Source organism: Akebia trifoliata, chromosome 3, assembly GCF_017979445.1.
Source record: "Akebia trifoliata isolate Shusen 1 chromosome 3, ASM1797944v1, whole genome shotgun sequence".
Lineage (NCBI taxonomy): Eukaryota > Viridiplantae > Streptophyta > Magnoliopsida > Ranunculales > Lardizabalaceae > Akebia > Akebia trifoliata.
In genome coordinates, this window is record NC_141377.1 from 18,572,785 (window position 1) to 18,589,889 (window position 17,105).

Sequence of the window (17,105 nt, forward strand, 5' to 3'; positions counted from 1 at the left end):
TAAGCTACGGTGGTAGAAGTAATCTGTAAGCCACTGGCCCTATCCGTTCAACTACTTTGAATGGTCCCACAAAATACTGTTTCAATTTACCCTTTACACCAAACCTGGAGGTTCCTCTTCTAGGCAATACTTTTAAGAATACTATATCCCCAACTTGGAATTCTAAAGGTCTGCGCCGCTTTTCTGCATAGCTCTTCTGTCTACTCTGATCAGCTTTTAATTTGTCTCGTATAATGCGTACTATCTAGATAGTTTCCTTAACAATCTCGGGTCCCAACACTGTAGCATCTCCTGTCTCTGCCCAACATACTGGTGATCGACACAGCCTACCGTATAAAGCTTCAAATCTCTCCATGCTAATACTAGCTTGAAAATTATTGTTGTAAGAGAACTCCACCAACGGTAAGTGACACTTCCAGCCTCCTCCAAAGTCCAATACGCATGTCCTCTAAAATCTGTATTACTCGCTCCGACTGTCCGTCTAACTGTGGATGAAAAGTCCAACAAAAGTTCAACTGAGTACCCATGGTTTTGTGTAGACTCTACCAGAATCGGGAAGTAAATCTGGGATCCTTGTCTGACACGATAGAAACTGGCACTCCATGCAGTCGAATTATCCCAACTATGTATATCTGGCTCAATCTATAGGCTCCAAATGAGACTCGAATTGAAATGAAGTGTGTCGATTTCGTCAATCGATCAAGAATCACCCATATGACGTCTGACCCGTCACTGGCTCTCGGTAACCCTTTTACAAAGTCCATGGTCACATGCTCCCATTTCCATTCCGCTATAGGTAATGGTTGAAGTAAGCCTATTGGGTTTGGTGTTCGGCCTTGACCTGCTGACATATCAGGCATCTACTTACATATTCTACGATTACCTTCTTCATACTCAGAAATAAAAAATTTCTTCGTAGATCTCTATACATCTTTGTACCTCCTGGGTGAATAGAATATCGAGAACGGTATGCCTCACACAATATATCAGATCTCAACTATGAGTCCTAAGGTATCCATATCCTTTCACTGAATCTGAGAACCTCGTCTGATTCTTTCGACCAATCTAGGTCAATAAAGTCCCTAGCTCTCAGCTCATATTCTCCCACATCTTCATATACTTTCTGGGCTTCCCTAACTCATGCTATCAGCTCATTTTCGATACTCAAGGGTAAAGTCGTAATCCTTGAGGCATTACATCCAACATGGTTGTCTCATATTTAATTCTCGTTGTGAGAATATGTACTTGAGACTCTTATGATCGGAGAATACTTCAAACTTCTCTCCGTATAAATAATGTCTCCAAATGCATAGTACGAACACTATCGCAGCTTACTCAAAATCGTGAACAGCGTAGTTCTTCTCATGATTCTTTAGTTTTCTAGACGCGCATGCCACTATCTTCCCTAATTACATTAGTACAGCTCCCAAACCAATCCCAGATGCATCAGTAAAGATCGTCAAGCCCTCACCCGGAATCGGAGATACTAGAATTGGAGCGATCATCAATCTTGTCTTCAACTCCTGAAATGCAGTTTCGCAATTGTCATCCCACTCAAACCAGACATTTTTCTGAGTTAGTCTCGTCAACAGTGCTGCACGAGTTGAAAATCCCTCAATAAATCTTCTATAATATCCTGCCATCCCGAGGAAACTTCTGATATCTGTTATTGTCTTTGGTTGTTTTCACAATAGTACGATTTCAACTTTGGAAGGGTCTACTGCTATCTCTTTACTTGACATTACATGTCCTAAAATTTTCATTTTCTGAAGCCAGAATTCACACTTGCTAAGCTTGGCGTATAGCCTATGCTCTCGTAACAATTGTAGTATGATTCTGAGGTGGCTCTCGTGGTCCTCCCTTGACTTGGAATAGATCAGGATGTCATCTATGAATATAATGACAAATCGATCGAGAAGTTCCCAAAATACCCGGTGTATGAGATCCATAAATGCTACCGGTGCATTTGTTAGACCGAAAGGCATCACTAGATATTCGAAATGTCCCAGCCTGGTCCAAAATGCAATCTTAATAATGTCCGTCTCCCAGATTCTCAACTAGTGGTACCCGGATTGCAAATCGATCTTAGAGAAGTACTAGGCACCTTATAATTGATCAAACAGATCATCGATGCGCGGAAGAGGGTACTTATTCTTGATGGTCACTTAATTTAGCTTCCGATAGTCGATGCATAATCGAAGTGACCCATCATTCTTCTTGACAAATAAAATCGGTGCGCCCCAGGGTGAGGAACTTGGTTAAATAAACCCCAAGCTCATAAGTTCATCAATCTGCGCTTTCAACTCTCGGGTTTTTACCAGGGCCATTCGATATGGAGAAATAGAAATAGGCCCTATGACTGGTATCAAGTCAATCGAGAATTCTATCTCTCGATATGGCGGCAAACCCGGTAATTCTTTTGAAAAGACATCCCCAAACTCCCTGACTACCTTTACCATATCCGTTGACATTTTTATCTCCAATGCTCTCAAAGTTCCCAATTGGCTGTACAAAAGACCGTCTCTTCTATACCTAGATCCTTGAACCTTGACTTTCGGATATCCCGACCTTCTAAAGACTACTGATCTAGCAAAACAATCAACCTGGGCATGGTTCTGTACTAGCCAATCCATTCCAAAGATGACATCAAAGCTGCAACAATCTAATATCATGAGGTCGGTGATCATCTCTTGGTCCTCTATCCTAATTACACAGTTTCGACAAAGTTTCTGGGCTATCAGTCGATCTCCCAATGGGGTAGATAGTTTTATCACCCGGCTCGTGTCAGAAATTTCTAAAATCTAGCAACTGTCCAATCTCACGTAAGACTCAAATCTTAATATTAGAAATTAAGATTGTACTTTCCAACACCTCGTCCGAAATGGGTATTTCCTCATGGGTTAGATGATAAACCCTGTCCTGGGGTCTAGGAGTTACCCTTGACTGTGGTTGTGATAAAAGACAGTCTCTCCTGATATGTCCCGTCTGACCACAAGAGAAACATGCCAATGGTCCCGTCTATATAGGTCTTTACGGGGTGGTTGGTCAAGAAGTTGGAGTCAATGGTCTCAAAATCTGCCTAGTTGGTCCCATTGGCCCTGTTGGCCTCACTAGAGCCCCAAATGGTCCATAACTCAGTGGAGTAGGAGCTCGATATTATGGATATGCTGGTCCAGAGGCACTTGGTCTCGAATACATCAGCCTCTCAGTTGGCTCAGATCTAGGTGGACAAGAAGCTGGGGTCAACTGGTCTGCCCCCTCGAAGTCTGCAACTCCCTCTCCTCTTGCTCAACCCTCTAAGCTTGACTCACCGTGTCTCTGTAGCTAATGGTCTTAATCACTGACATCTTAGCCCTCAAGTAGGGTTGTAGTCCTTTGAAAAATCTGCGGGCTTTCTGTAGATCAGTCGGAATGAGCTCGGGTGCATATCGTGACAGTTTGGTAAATCTCAGCTCGTAATCAGTAATAGATAAATTACCTTGCACCAACCCCGAAAATTCCTGATGTTTGATCTCTTGAGTCGTCTCAGATATGAATTTGTCTAAGAACATCCTTTCAAAGTCAGCCCACTCGGAAGGTCCATCCCCCAAAACATTCCTCTCGGATAGCCACCAATGGTTGGCATCCCAGTCGAACTGAAATGTAGCCACCGTTACCCTCTGGTCTCTCGAGTATTGCATGACACTCAAGATCTCCCGGGTTTTTAAAACCCACTCCTCAACCTTAGCCGGATTGGAAGAACCTCCAAATTGTGATGGACGTAGTCGTTAGAAGTTTTGTAGACACATCCCCGGATCTGTCTATGCTTGGAACGGGGGAGTCCTCGCGACCCTTGATGGTACAACCTATGGCTGTGGTCTCTGTGGTGGATCCTAGGGTGGAATGTGATCGGTCCCCTGTGAAAAAGCTTGGCGCTCCCTCAACTCTGCCACTTCATCGGCTAGTCTAGCCTATGACTCAAGCATCTTCTCTCTAAACTTGTTTTGGCTCTTAGTTAGCTGCCCCATAAATGACATTATCTACGCTATCGGTGTAGACACGTGATTTCGCCATTACGATGACCACATCTACAATGGTTTGGAGTCGCCACCATACATTTTTGTAAGTGGGTGTGAATGATCACCCGATGTGCATTTTTTTTAGAAAATGTGACATTTTTGGTATTTGGTGACTCTCGATGGATAAAGATGAATCAACCCTTGAGATTCGGGTAAGCGGCTCGGTTGGAGAAAAGGGAAGGTGCTAAGCACCCTTTTCTCCCCACTAGATAGTGGTAACCTCAACTCAACTCGGTCATTTTTGATTAAAAAAAATACGAAAAACGATGTGCCACGTGTTGTGCATTTGTACCCTAGATAGGGGTTCATTTTCGGCTTGATCATAGGGTCATTCCATTGATGGAAATGACCCTTATAGACCTTTAGCCTTAGGGTCCATTCATCCTAAAAAATAAAATGAAGGGGAGAGGGTGATAGAAGAGGGAGGAGGAGAGGGTGTAGAAGAGAGAGGGAGGGGATTGCCTTGAACCCACCTTGTATCTTCTTTCTTCTTTTCTTCTTTTTCTTGAGTCTTCTTGAGTCCTTAGTATAATATGAGAGTATGAGAATGGGAAGAGGTGATTAGAGAGAGTAGAGTTTTCTTTTGTTTGTTTTTTTTTTTTAGTGAGACTTGTGGAGGATTTGTGAGAGAGAGTTGGTAAACTTGGTGAGAATTGGTGATGGTTGTTAGTAGAGAGAGTGTTGTGGAGAAATTTTGTAATGAAAGTTGGGGGCCATTTTTGGGAAGAGGAGGAGGGTATTTATAGATGTTGAGGAGTTATTTTAGGGATATAATGGGGTGAAGTGAAGAAAAAGGGTAGAATGGTTATTAGTTTGAGAGAGAAGTGGGTGTAATTTAGAGGAGATTGGAGGGTATTTAGGGAAAGGGGGTTAAATGGGTGAGTTTTGACCCAAATGGTTTGGATCCTACCCAACCCATTTGGGTGAAGTGTTTGGTGAGGTGAGTTTAAGATGGTGGTTGTGATTAAATGATATTTGATTTAAGAGAATGGAGGATTTAAAGAGGTGGTTGATGATATTTTGGGAGGGTGAAGGAGATGATGCCAATTGTTAAAGTGGGTGGAAATGAAGGGTTGGGATAGGTTGATGGGAGAGGTTGAGTGTTTGACTTGAGAGGATGGTGTAGGTTTATGTTGTAGATGTAGGTTTTGTAGGTAATGATGAGGGTAGATTAGGGGAGGTATAGGTTAGGGGTGTGGGTAGATGTGTTTGATTTGAGAGAAAAGGTGATGGGTTGATGTGTGGGTAGATGAGATTTAAAGCAAATTAATGGGGTAGGTAGTTGGGTGAGGGAGGTGAGATGGGGTGATGACATGTGTCATCTTTTGATGATAAAAGAGTGATTGGTTGATGTGGGTTGTGGTTTATGGGTTAGGGTTGTGGGTTGGATAATGAATTGGATATGGTTAATGATTTGTGGGCTTTGTAGTGTTGGGCTTGGGTTTTAGAAATGGTTTTGGATTTTAGGGATTGGTTGAGGGTTGTTTTGAAATGGATCTTGAGAGTATAGGTTGGTTTTAGATTTTAGGTGATGTGGGATTGATTTTAGGCTAGGGGTAAGATGAGAAATCGATTTAGGAAAGTGTTAAGGGCTTGTGGGCCTTAGGTGGGCCTATGGTTTTTACGGATACGGAGGCGGAGCGGTGGTAGTAAAGGAGAGGTAGGTATCCCGAGTCTCACATTTTTAATTTTTTAATTTTTTTAGATTTTTGCAATCATTAGTTTGATCAAAAATGCCACGTGTTGGCGAATCGGGCTTTTTAGGCCCGTTGGTGAAATTTATCAAAAATTTGGCGTTTTTAATTTTTGGAAGCGGAGCAGTGAATAATGGGAAAGCGTAAGGTTGGCCGAGTCCTTTTGGTAGGCCTCCTAAACCATTGAGAGGTCTTAGGGGCCTCGGGTTGGTAAAAATGTCACTTTTCAATGACTTGGGCCCTTAAGGCCCGTTGGCCCATTTATTTGGAAAATCGATATTTTTGGGCCCTTTCGAGAAGTGGCCCGTGCAAATTGAGGTGTCTACAGCTGCCCTTCTTTGCAGGAATTGCGTGCAAAGAACTGCAAAGAATAATCTAAACCCCTATTTGTACGGGCCAGAAAAATTCTGTAAAAACACGATCTTGAATTATCGATTGTATTGAAGATTTTTGTGGAAAATGGTTACTTAAGCACGGGGTCTGACAGAGTTTTGCCTTATTAATTCATTGATCTCGATGGCGCGGAGCTCGTGTGAGATCTTTGATTTGATGAAAATTTGATGAGTTTTTAAATCGGACTATTTCTTCGATCGTGTTTTGACAAATCAGAGTTGAGTGCAACTCGAAAGGTTTTTGAAATTCTTTTGATATTTTTTTTTTGTTACCTTCTTTTGTTGATCTTGCTCTGTTTCTATAATACGCTAACCCTCTCAATTCATGCATTGTCCTTTGATACCTTTGATCCTTTCAACGGTGCAAGCACTGAGGTTGTTAGCAGTCAACACAAATCCAAGAGAGTTTTGCAGTTGGAGCACAAGCAATATGGTTGTTAACAGCTGTCACTGATCCAAGAGAGAGTTTTGCAGTTGGAGCACAAGCAATATGGTTGTTAACAGCTGTCACTGATCCAAGAGAGAGTTTTGCTGTTGGAGCACTCTCAATATGGTTGTTAACAGTTGTCACTGATCCAAGAGAGAGTTTTGTTATTGGAGCACTCGCAATATGGTTGTTAACAGCTGTCACAGATCCAAGAGAGAGTTTTGCAGTTGGAACCGAATCGATCAAGATCTGGAATGCGACAGTCAATAGAGATCCACCAGACCCAACTTCAGTAATTCTACCTCTATTTACTGTTAGCCCATCAGGGAGTATAGCAAAACCAAGGAGAATGAGTGCTACACAGTCTGGGTCTCCCCCATTTAGAACCACGTTCATTGCAACAATATCAACAGGAGCATAGATTACAAAAGAGCCCGTTGCATCGGTGCTACTCTCTTGTAATATCAACATGTTGTTCTGACTGGAATTTGGAGTATTAACTCGCAGTAGAGAAACACAGTTACCAGGATCTCTACCATTAGCAATATGTGCCATTTCTTGAACAGCACCGCCATTAGAAAGAATGTCCCACTCACTTCTAAAGTTCCCATCGCGAAGGAAATTGAAAACTCCCTTTGGTGGGACTGGAAGCCAGAAAGAAGTAGCTGTACTTAGCACAATACCAGGAGGCCTGCCGAGATCATCTATGCTTTTTCCAATCATGGCCCTTACATCTTCAGCGCCACTTCCCGATAATGTTGTCCATGTGTGAACAGTAGAAGCACTTACACCAGAACAAAAACTCATCACCATTCTTTCAGCTAACTTCAACATACTCTTTCACCCTTCTTGACTTGTGATCACACACCAACATCTCCAGCGGATATGTTACTAGCCATAACACTTGCAAGGCGTTCACATTGTTGATCTAGGGTAGCAACCCAACGCTTTGCACCAAACCCAAGGTTGGAGTTAACCAGTGTTTTATACTATGAACTGCTTTATCATCCACTTCTACGTGTTCGACCCATATAACCTTGGAGTAACCAGTTGGCATTTCTTGGATTTAAATAACCTGATGGTCTTCTTCGACATCTCGATATCAGGCTAGGACGCAAATGATCCAAGGAAACATCGACCACCACCCAAATTCCCTCAGCATGTTGTTCACAATACCTTACAAAGAAACTCTCTCGAGTCGGAACAAGAGGTGAAGGGACTTGAAATTCTGTTGTCATCACTTGGAAGGCTCCATTGTAGTTTTCTGCTACGCCTATTGATACGACTTCAAAAGTTGTTGCTTTTGAAACAATGTTAGAAAACACGGTGGACCACTGATTCACATCCATAAGGATCTCAACAAGGTTAATGTGATTCATGATAACAACGGCAGTTTCTCGAGAAGCTTCTGATTTCAATCCACATAGTTTTGGTCCAATTCCCCTCGGGAATGTTTGTATGTACTCATCTTCACTTAGAATCTCATAAGCATCGTTAAAGTCACGCATCCATAAGGATTTCCCTAGTTAGGTCATTCTTATAAACTCTTCCATTGCTGCAACTGTAAGTTCGATGATCAATGGTTTATCTACCTCAGTAGGCCCGGAGAGTAATCTTAGGAGGGGCTTGCCTGCGGTCCCTTCTTCGATGCCTTCGCGTCTTGTCTAGTGAGTCGTGATGATGAGTCAGGCTGAAAAATTGATGATGAGTCGGGCTGCCCAAATCCGTGCTTTGTAGGAACGCCTTGACTCTTTTTACAAAATGTTGAAAGATTAATGCAAAGAAAATAGGTTTTGTACTTACTTGGCCTCAGGTGTATCTAATGCTTTGAAAACTTGAAGTTTGAATAAGTCCTATAGAATCTTCATCATCGGCCAAAATAGTAGTTTTTCTTTTTTGAAATTTTATAAAATATCTTTATCATATTAGTACGATAAATTCAAAGTTTGTAAAACCTTTGGTTGCGACGATCTTGGTATTTTTGCCAATCACAGAGGATATAAACGTCAATTACTCTTTTGATTCCTTTAGAGTCATTCCCAGTGCTATGGTATTGGAAAACTATTTTGGCTTGGTGACTTAAATTGAGCTGCAAGATCGACGACTCTACTCTTGTAGGGGTACTCTTTTTTTTTCGAATATCCGATCTGGATTCCCCTCTCGAGTCTTCCAACGACTGACAAGACTTTGAGGTCCGGACCAAGTTGCAAGATCATTGGTGTTGCCACTGTCTTTATGTTGCCCTAGAACATTTCCTGATCAAAAAGGACTTTAAGTAGGACGAAACGTTGGCTTAGGCTTATGGTAGTGGAAGGTTACAAAAAGGTTAAGGTCTGGATCTAAAATGGAATAAACATGGGATTCGTCTATTTTTGTTTCGGAAAAGTGATCTATGTCTCCTCCCAGCGTCTCTCGAACTTGTTTAGGCTGGAGATTTGGGTTGAGCGAAGATCAAGTGTTCGAGTTTTTGACTTTCTTGATTTTTTTTTTGTATTTTTAGCCGTTCACAGTTTATCCTCATGCGGGCCAGGAGTACTTTTGATACTTTTGATTTTTCTATTTCTTTCTGATCATTTTTTCTTTTTTTTTGTAGTTGTTGACTTGCCCCAGTCTTAGGTTAAGAAATGAACGTGATGGCTCAAAAGGGTTGACTAGGGTGTGATGGTTTGTTTGGGATAACAAAAATGGCCTTTCGTCATCTCAGGCTCAGGTCTTAGGCGTAATATTTCTTAACAGTGTCAGCATTGATCGGTTGCGGGAAGACTTGTCCGTCCATTTCTGTGAGAATCAGAGCTCCTCCTGTCATTACCTTCTGTACGATGAATGGTCCCTCATAGTTTGGTCTGAACTTTCCTCTGGCGTCTTCTTGAATTGGTAGAATCTTCTTTAAGACCAGGTCTCCTGGCGAGAAATGCCTAGGCTTAACTTTCTTGTTATAGGCACGAGCTATTCGTCGTTGATAGATCTGTCCATGACAAATGGCTGCAAGGCGTTTCTCTTCAATCAGATTCAGCTGATCAAACCGAGCTTGAATCCATTCAGTCTCATCTAGCTCTGCTTCTTTTAAGATTCGGAGGGAGGGAATCTCAACCTCTACGGGTAAGACTGCTTCCATTCCGTAGACCAATGAATACGGAGTTGCCCCAGTCGAAGTTCTGAACGAAGTACGGTAGGCGTGTAGTGCAAAGGGCAACATGTCGTGCCAATCTTTGTATGTAACTGCCATCTTCTCGATTATTTTCTTGATGTTCTTGTTGGCTGCCTCGACTGCTCCATTCATCTTAGGTTGTAGGGTACAGAGTTGTGATGAGTGATCTGGAAGTCTTCGCACATTTTGATCATATCTTTGTTCTTGAAGTTCTTAGCATTGTCAGTTACCAATCCGCTTGGAAGTCCATACCGACAAATGATGTTGTTCTTGACAAACTTCATGACGTTGCTCTTGGTAACATTGGCGTATGATGCAGCTTCTACCCATTTTGTGAAGTAATCGATAGCAACAAGGATGAAACGATGCCCATTTGCAGCTTTTGGCGAGATCTGCCCAATGACGTCCATGCCCCAGAGTGAGAAGGGCCAAGGAGTAGTCATATTATGTAGTTCTGAAGGTGGGGCATTGATCTTGTTGGCATATATTTGGCATAGATGGCATTTGCGGACATGCTGATAGCAGTCACTTTCCATTGTCGACCAATAGTATCCCATCCTCATGATCTTCTTAGCAAGCATATGACCATTCATGTGAGGTCCGCAGACTCCCCCATGTACAGTCTCAATTAGTCGTTTCGCTTCTGTTTCTGCCACACACCTAAGTAAGATCTCATGGTGCGACTTCTTGTACAGAATACCGTTGCTCAAGAAAAATTGTCCTGCTAGCCTCTGAATGGTCCTTCTATCATTTGGCGTTGCGTCTGAGGGGAGTGTTCGATCTTCAAGATATGCCTTGATGTCAGAATACCATGGCTTTTCTTCAGATTCTTCTACTTCAACGGGTAAGCAATAGGCTGGCTCATCTTGAATTCCAATCTCAATAGGGTCGATGATTAAGTCTTCCGAGATGTTGATCATAGAGGCCAGTGTAGCTAGTGCATCTGCAAACTGATTCTTAGCTCTCGGCATGTACGTGAATGAAATCCTATCGAAGCGTGAGCTTAGTTCTTCCAGATACTCGTGGTAAGGGACCAGTCTTTGCTCTCGGGTCTTCCATTCTCCAGTCGTCTGATAGACTACTAAGCTTGAATCTCCGAAAACATCGATTTCATCTACCTCGAGATCCAGTGCTGCCTTCAACCCTGCTATGCATGCTTCGTATTCAGCCTCATTGTTGGAACATTGAAATTTTAGTCTGATTGCGATTGGCACGTGGGATCCATCTGGCTTGATCAGAACTGCCCCTATTCCATTTCCTTTCTGATTGGCTGCTCCGTCGAAAACATTTTCCATCCTGGTTCCTCATTATCGTCTTCAACCTCAGTGATCAGTATGGCTTCATCAGGAAAGTTCATTTTTAATGGCTCGTAGTCAGGCAACGGGTGCTCGGCTAGGTGGTCGGCGATTGCTTGCCCTTTGATGGCTTTTTGAGTGACATAGGTGATGTCAAACTCAGATAACAATAGTTGCCATTTTGCAGTGCAACCTATTAATGCTGGTCTCTCGAATAGGTATTTCAGGGGGTCCATCCTTACGATTAGCATAGTCGAGTAACTCAGCAAATAGTGACGTAGTCGTTGAGATGCCCAGACTAATGCGCAGCAAGTCTTCTCAAGCGTTGAATATTTTGCTTCATATTCAGTAAATTTCTTGCTGAGATAGTAGATGGCCTGTTCTTTCCGTCCTGATTCATCGTGTTGCCCTAGCACACACCCCATTGACGTTTCTTGTACCGAGATGTACATCAGCAAAGGTCGCCCTAGAGTAGGAGGGACTAGGACTGGTGGATTGAGCAGATATTGCTTAATCTTGTCGAACGCTTCCTGACAGTCCTTGTTCCACTTCTTTGGCGTGTCTTTCCTGAGTAGTTTGAAGACTGGCTCACAGATAGGCGTGAGCTGAGCAATGAAACGGCTAATATACTGTATCATCCCCAAGAATGCCCGAACATCTCTCTCTGAAACGGGTGCTTTCATCTCGAGGATATACTTGGTTTTTTTCGGATCTATCTCGATGCCTCTTCTGCTGACGATGAAACCTAGTAGTTTGCCCGATGTTGCCCCGAATACACATTTTGCAGGATTTAGCCTTAAACTGTATTTCCTCAGCCTGTCGAACAACTTCTTTAGATTTACCAGATGATCTTCTTCAATGCTGGATTTAGCAATCATGTCGTCTACGTAGACTTCCATTTCCTTGTGGATCATATCGTGGAATAGTGCGGTCATTGCCCGTTGGTAAGTCGCCCCTGCGTTCTTCAGCCCGAATGGCATGACTTTGTAGTGAAAAGTACCCCATGGCGTGATAAATGCAGTCTTTTCCTGGTCTTCTTCCGCCATTTTTATTTGGTTATAGCCTGAAAAGCCGTCCATGAACGAGAACATGCCATGCCCTGCTGTACTATCGACTAGAGTGTCGATGTGTGGAAGTGGGAAATCATCCTTAGGACTGGCCTTGTTTAGGTCCCGATAGTCAACACACATGCGTACCTTCCCATCTTTCTTGGGTACTGGGACGACATTAGCCAACCACTCAGGGTACGTAGAGACTGCAAGAAATCCGGCTTCGAACTGTTTCATGACTTCGTCCTTGACCTTGAGGGTCCATTCTGGCTTTAATCTTCTCAATTTCTGCTTGATCGGCTTGCTTCCGGAGGCAATTGGTAGCTTGTGCACGACAAGATCTGTGTCCAATCCCGGCATATCCCTGTACGACCATGCGAAGACATCTTGATAATCTTGTAAGAGTTTGATCATTTCTTCCTTTGTTGTGACGTTAATAAGGCTCCGATCTTGACAATTCGTGGGTCCTCTTCGGTACCAAGATTGATTGAATCTGTATCCTCAATGTTTGGCTGAACACCTTTCTCGTGACGTTCTACCAAGTCTTTGATTTCTTTAGGCGGGTACTCCATTTCGTCCTCAGACTCTTCTTCGATCCCCATGAGGTCAAAGTCGAGTTCAAGATCGAAATCATACTCGTCCCTTTCAAATTCTGTTTTATCTGGGTACTCATTTGATTGAGACATATCCCTTGAAAACTCTTTTTGGAAAATATCTATTTTTTTCAATTTGAAAGCTTTTTGATTTTTTGACTTTTGAGAAATTTTTGATTTTTTTACTTTTGAGGAATATTTGTTTTTTTGTTACTTTTCGAATACCTGAAATAAGAAGAACAATCATGCGAATTCATTAATAAAGATAGGGAGCCCTCAAAACAGTCTTTACCCGAGGACGAGGGCTAGTTATGATCCTCGGACAAACTAGATTCGTTTAACGGCGTTTTTTTTTTTAGGCCTCAACAGCCTCAAGGGTCAATGGGAATTCCTCCCAATTGTTCAGAACTTCCCCTTCTCTGAGGGGCCGGATGAGATGTGAAAGTGATTCGTTGGATGATTTGGTTGGTGGTTTGGAGATAACCATGATCTCCGATTGATTTTTTTCAGATTGGGGCATGGTCCCTCCCAAGCTTGGTGGGATGACGACTGATGCCCAGTCGATGCCAGTGGGGAATGGTGATTTTTTCTCGTAGCTTGTGGTGATTTTCACTTGGGTGGATTCTAGAGTGGTCTCTGGTGGACTTTCATCGGAATCCCCATTGAATAGAACATCAATGCCTTCTATGAAGGATGATTGGGACTCAACGACTGGGTGCACTGGTTTAGGATTTACCATTTTTGGCTTCTTTGTTGATGGCAGTTCTGATAGGTCGTTCAGGTCTGATATGGATTTTGGGAAGCTAACATTGATGTGAGGGACTCGGCCCAGATTCCAGATGTTCGGATCACGGTTTTGCTTTCTTGCTAGCCGGAGCTCCTTTTTCTTGTCATTCATTTCTGCAATATCCCTCTTTGTGGGCCTAAACCCCAGACCAAAATAAGAGTATGCTTTTTGACTTCGACGGCTTATTTCTCCCTTCCTCCTGGTCCCAACCCTTGCTTGGGTCGATAACCTGCCCTTTTCATAACCCGACCAACCATCAGATTGGTCTGGATAGTTTTGCTTTTACCTTCTCCTGCCCTTTTCAATATGATTGACAGCGGCGAATTGATAAGAGTGATATAGTGCTTTGTCCTTCGTCATCTCAATGTCGATAAATGGCACATCCGGAGCTCTTCCAGCCGGGATAAGATTTTCTGCCAGCACTGATATCATTCTCTGCCCCATGATGAACTTGACTCTTTGGTGTAGAGAGGACGGTACTGCCCCGGCAATATGGATCCATGGCCTACCCAGCAATAAGTTGAAGGTTGTTGGTATTTCCATGACTTCAAACGTTACTTCGAATATACATGGGCCTATTGTGACAGGTAGATCCACTTCTCCTAGAGAATCCCTTCTCGATCTGTCAAAGCCTCGGACAACTTTGTTGTTTGGCTTGACATGTGACCAATCAGCGTTGAGTTTCCGGAAGGTCTCAAGCGGACAAACATTAAGCGCTGACCCGTTATCAATCAGTACCCTAGCAACCATCATGCCCTTGCATATGACCATTTTTTTTAGTGGCTCGACGTGCCCCGTTCCTCCAGGCATAAATTCATCTTCAGTGAAGATAATGGGATTGGGGGCCATTATCTGGCTAATCGTTTGTTCTAGTTCCGCGGGTGAGGTAGTTGCAGGTACATGCGATTTTTCCAAAACTCTCAGTAATGCCTCTTGGTATTCTTCTGACTTTTGCATCAACCCAGGATACTGATTTGAGCCGGCTGTTTGTTCAATCTGTCCACTATATTATGCTCACTCTTGAGAATGAGTTTAATAAAGTCTGCAGCTTCCTTATCCGTCACTTTCGCCTTCTCTTCTTTCTGTTCACTCTCGCTCATTTGTCTTTCCTTTTACTTTTCTTTTCTTTATCCGTCATGCCTTGTTGTTTTTTCAGTCTCTTCCCTGATGCTTACCCCCTTTTTTATATTTTTTTGTATCGCCCTGCCCTTGTCATATGCCCAATGTCGGCCACCATTGCTTTCTTCATGGTTTCAACCCCGGAGTTCGTGGTGATGGTTGTCTCGTAACTCCAAGGGAACTGCTTGGATAGAGTTATAGGGGAATGGTTTGGGTGAGTATAGTCATGGGAGGCAGCTCGGGTTTTACATTGAGAATGAGGGGTGGTGGTGATGATTTGGATGAAATGGTAGCAGGAGCAGTCGATGGAGTGTATGGGATGATGAGTGGTGGACGTGAAGATGCGGTGTATGGTATGTGAAGAGGTGGTCGAGTCATATATTGAGAGAACCTTGTGAGGCATATGGTATAATAAGAGGCGGTCGAGTAGCAGTATTGGGAATTTGATGAGTGGGATGGATGGTGAGGTCAGACATCTGAGAGGTGGTAGTGAATTTGGGTGAAGCTTGTTGTATGACGATTGATTGTGCTGATTGTTGGTGCTTCTGATCCCTGAGTTAAGTAGACCCTGATTTTGGACCGATAGGCGCTATTAAATCTGAGGGATTGAAGTCGAGTTCTCCACAGACAACATTTACCCTGTGCCCACTCCCCTCTCCATTGTGAGTAGGTAGGGGATTTTGGTTGATGTTCTGTTGTTGGGGTGGGTTGGCAGGCCCATCTAGGATGAGAGCCTTTTTATCGATCAGGTTCTGTACTTGATGCTTGAGCTGCCAGCATTGATCTGTGGAGTGCCCTGGTGCACCCATGTGGAATTCACAGAGCAGGTTAGGGTTGTACCCTGGCCCTTTTCACAGCCTCAGGATTTGGTGGACGTTTTACCAGATATTCTCCTCTGAGTAAGAGTGGCAGTAATTCTGATAGTGTCATGGGCATCTGGTAAATACTCTGTTTACCCTGTTAGGTCGTGCCTGCTGGTTTTGCCCATACTGTGGTGCTGGTTGTGCTTGCAGAGGAACTGTCTGAAAGGGGTTCTGCGGTGCTGGAGCCCAAGCAGCTCGAGGTACTGGCGCCCAAGGGACTTGTGGTGCCTGCGGCCTCTGAACTGGTGCCTGAATGAAAAGAGGTTGGCTGGGTTGTACATTGTTGACTTGAGTTTTCCTCTTTCTTTTTGAAAAAGGCACGAACTTCTTTTGTGCCGATGTCCCTGCCGCTGCACTTAGGGCTGTGAAGTCAAATATTAAACCAGTCCGGATCCCGTCCTCGACCCGGTCTGCCACTTGAACTAAATTTGAGAAGTGCCTGTGGTGTGTCCAACTAGATGAGTATAGAAGGCATGCCCTAGTGTTGAGATGAACGTGGTGTTCATCTCTTGTTCAGTCATTGCAGGCCTCACTTGTGAAGCAGACTCCCGCCATCTCTGGGCGTACTCTTTTACTGTTTCCCTTTGCTTTCTAGTCATCTTGGCCATATCATTTCGATCCAGACCTACATCTGTGTTGAACCGATAATTATGCCAGAACATTTCAGCCAAGTCTTGCAACTTTTGATAAGCGTATGGTCCAATCCGGAAAACCATTTGAGTGCAGGCCCTGTCAAGCTTCTTTGAAACAACTGCACCAGTAGCCTGTCATCTTCGCCGTATTGGCACATGGATCCGCAGTATAGTTTTAGATGTGACAGAGGACACCCCCACCCCATTGTACTTCTCAAATTCCGGACATTTGAATTTGGCCGGCAACTGTGCATTAGGATAAAAGCAAAGGTCCCTGAATCTTGTCCCTCCTAAAGTATTTGTACCCTTCATTTGTCTCATTTCTTCTTGGAGAGACTCTATCTGCTGGGCCATTTGTTATCAGTGGCATTTTTGGCCTCAGGCACCCTGAAGTCACACTCATCATCTGGGATTACCACCGGGGGTGGTGATTCTGTGGGATGTAAAGTGGAGGGCCCTGATACATTGGCACCGTAGGAGGTGGGTGGTCTGTTGATCTGGTTGTGTCTGTTCAAGGGTTCCGGATTTGATCCAGATGCTTGGTGCTGAGCGGCTTGCGCTTGTAGGAAGTTAGTATTACTAAAAACAGCCATCAACATTTGTTCTTGTCTTTTCGTTGTTTCTATTAGCTTCGCTATCATTGCATTAGCTTCGGCAAGTTCACTTGTCGCAGGTTGTGGATCTCTGAGTTGCTCATAGTTGATGTAGATCGAAGGAAATACGGAGGCTTCTCAGGTGTTTGTACTTCTTTCGTTTGGCCACCTTTGGGTACAGAAGATAAGGCCATTACTATCTTGTTTACAAAAAGAAAAATGCCTGACATTATTTAGGTCGGGTAAAGTTATTTATTTAAAGCAAACGAGTTTTAAAAAGGGTTCTTTGCTCGGAGCCGACATTAACGCGAAGTTGGTATCAACACGGGACTGGCAAAATATTTTGAAAAAGAATTACATCAGCCAGAGCTGGCATCGACACGGAGCCGGTAAATTTTAAATGATTTCATCAGTCGGAGCTGGCATCGACACGGAGTCGTAAAAGATTTTGAAAA

The 17,105-nt window shown here is 43.4% G+C and overlaps 1 pseudogene; it reads right to left on the reverse strand.

Moving 5' to 3' along the window:
* Nucleotides 1-240: 240 nt before the first annotated feature.
* The window catches only part of LOC147406101 (homeobox-leucine zipper protein HDG2-like), a 34,011-nt pseudogene continuing 17,146 nt past the window's right edge, over nucleotides 241-17,105 (reverse strand).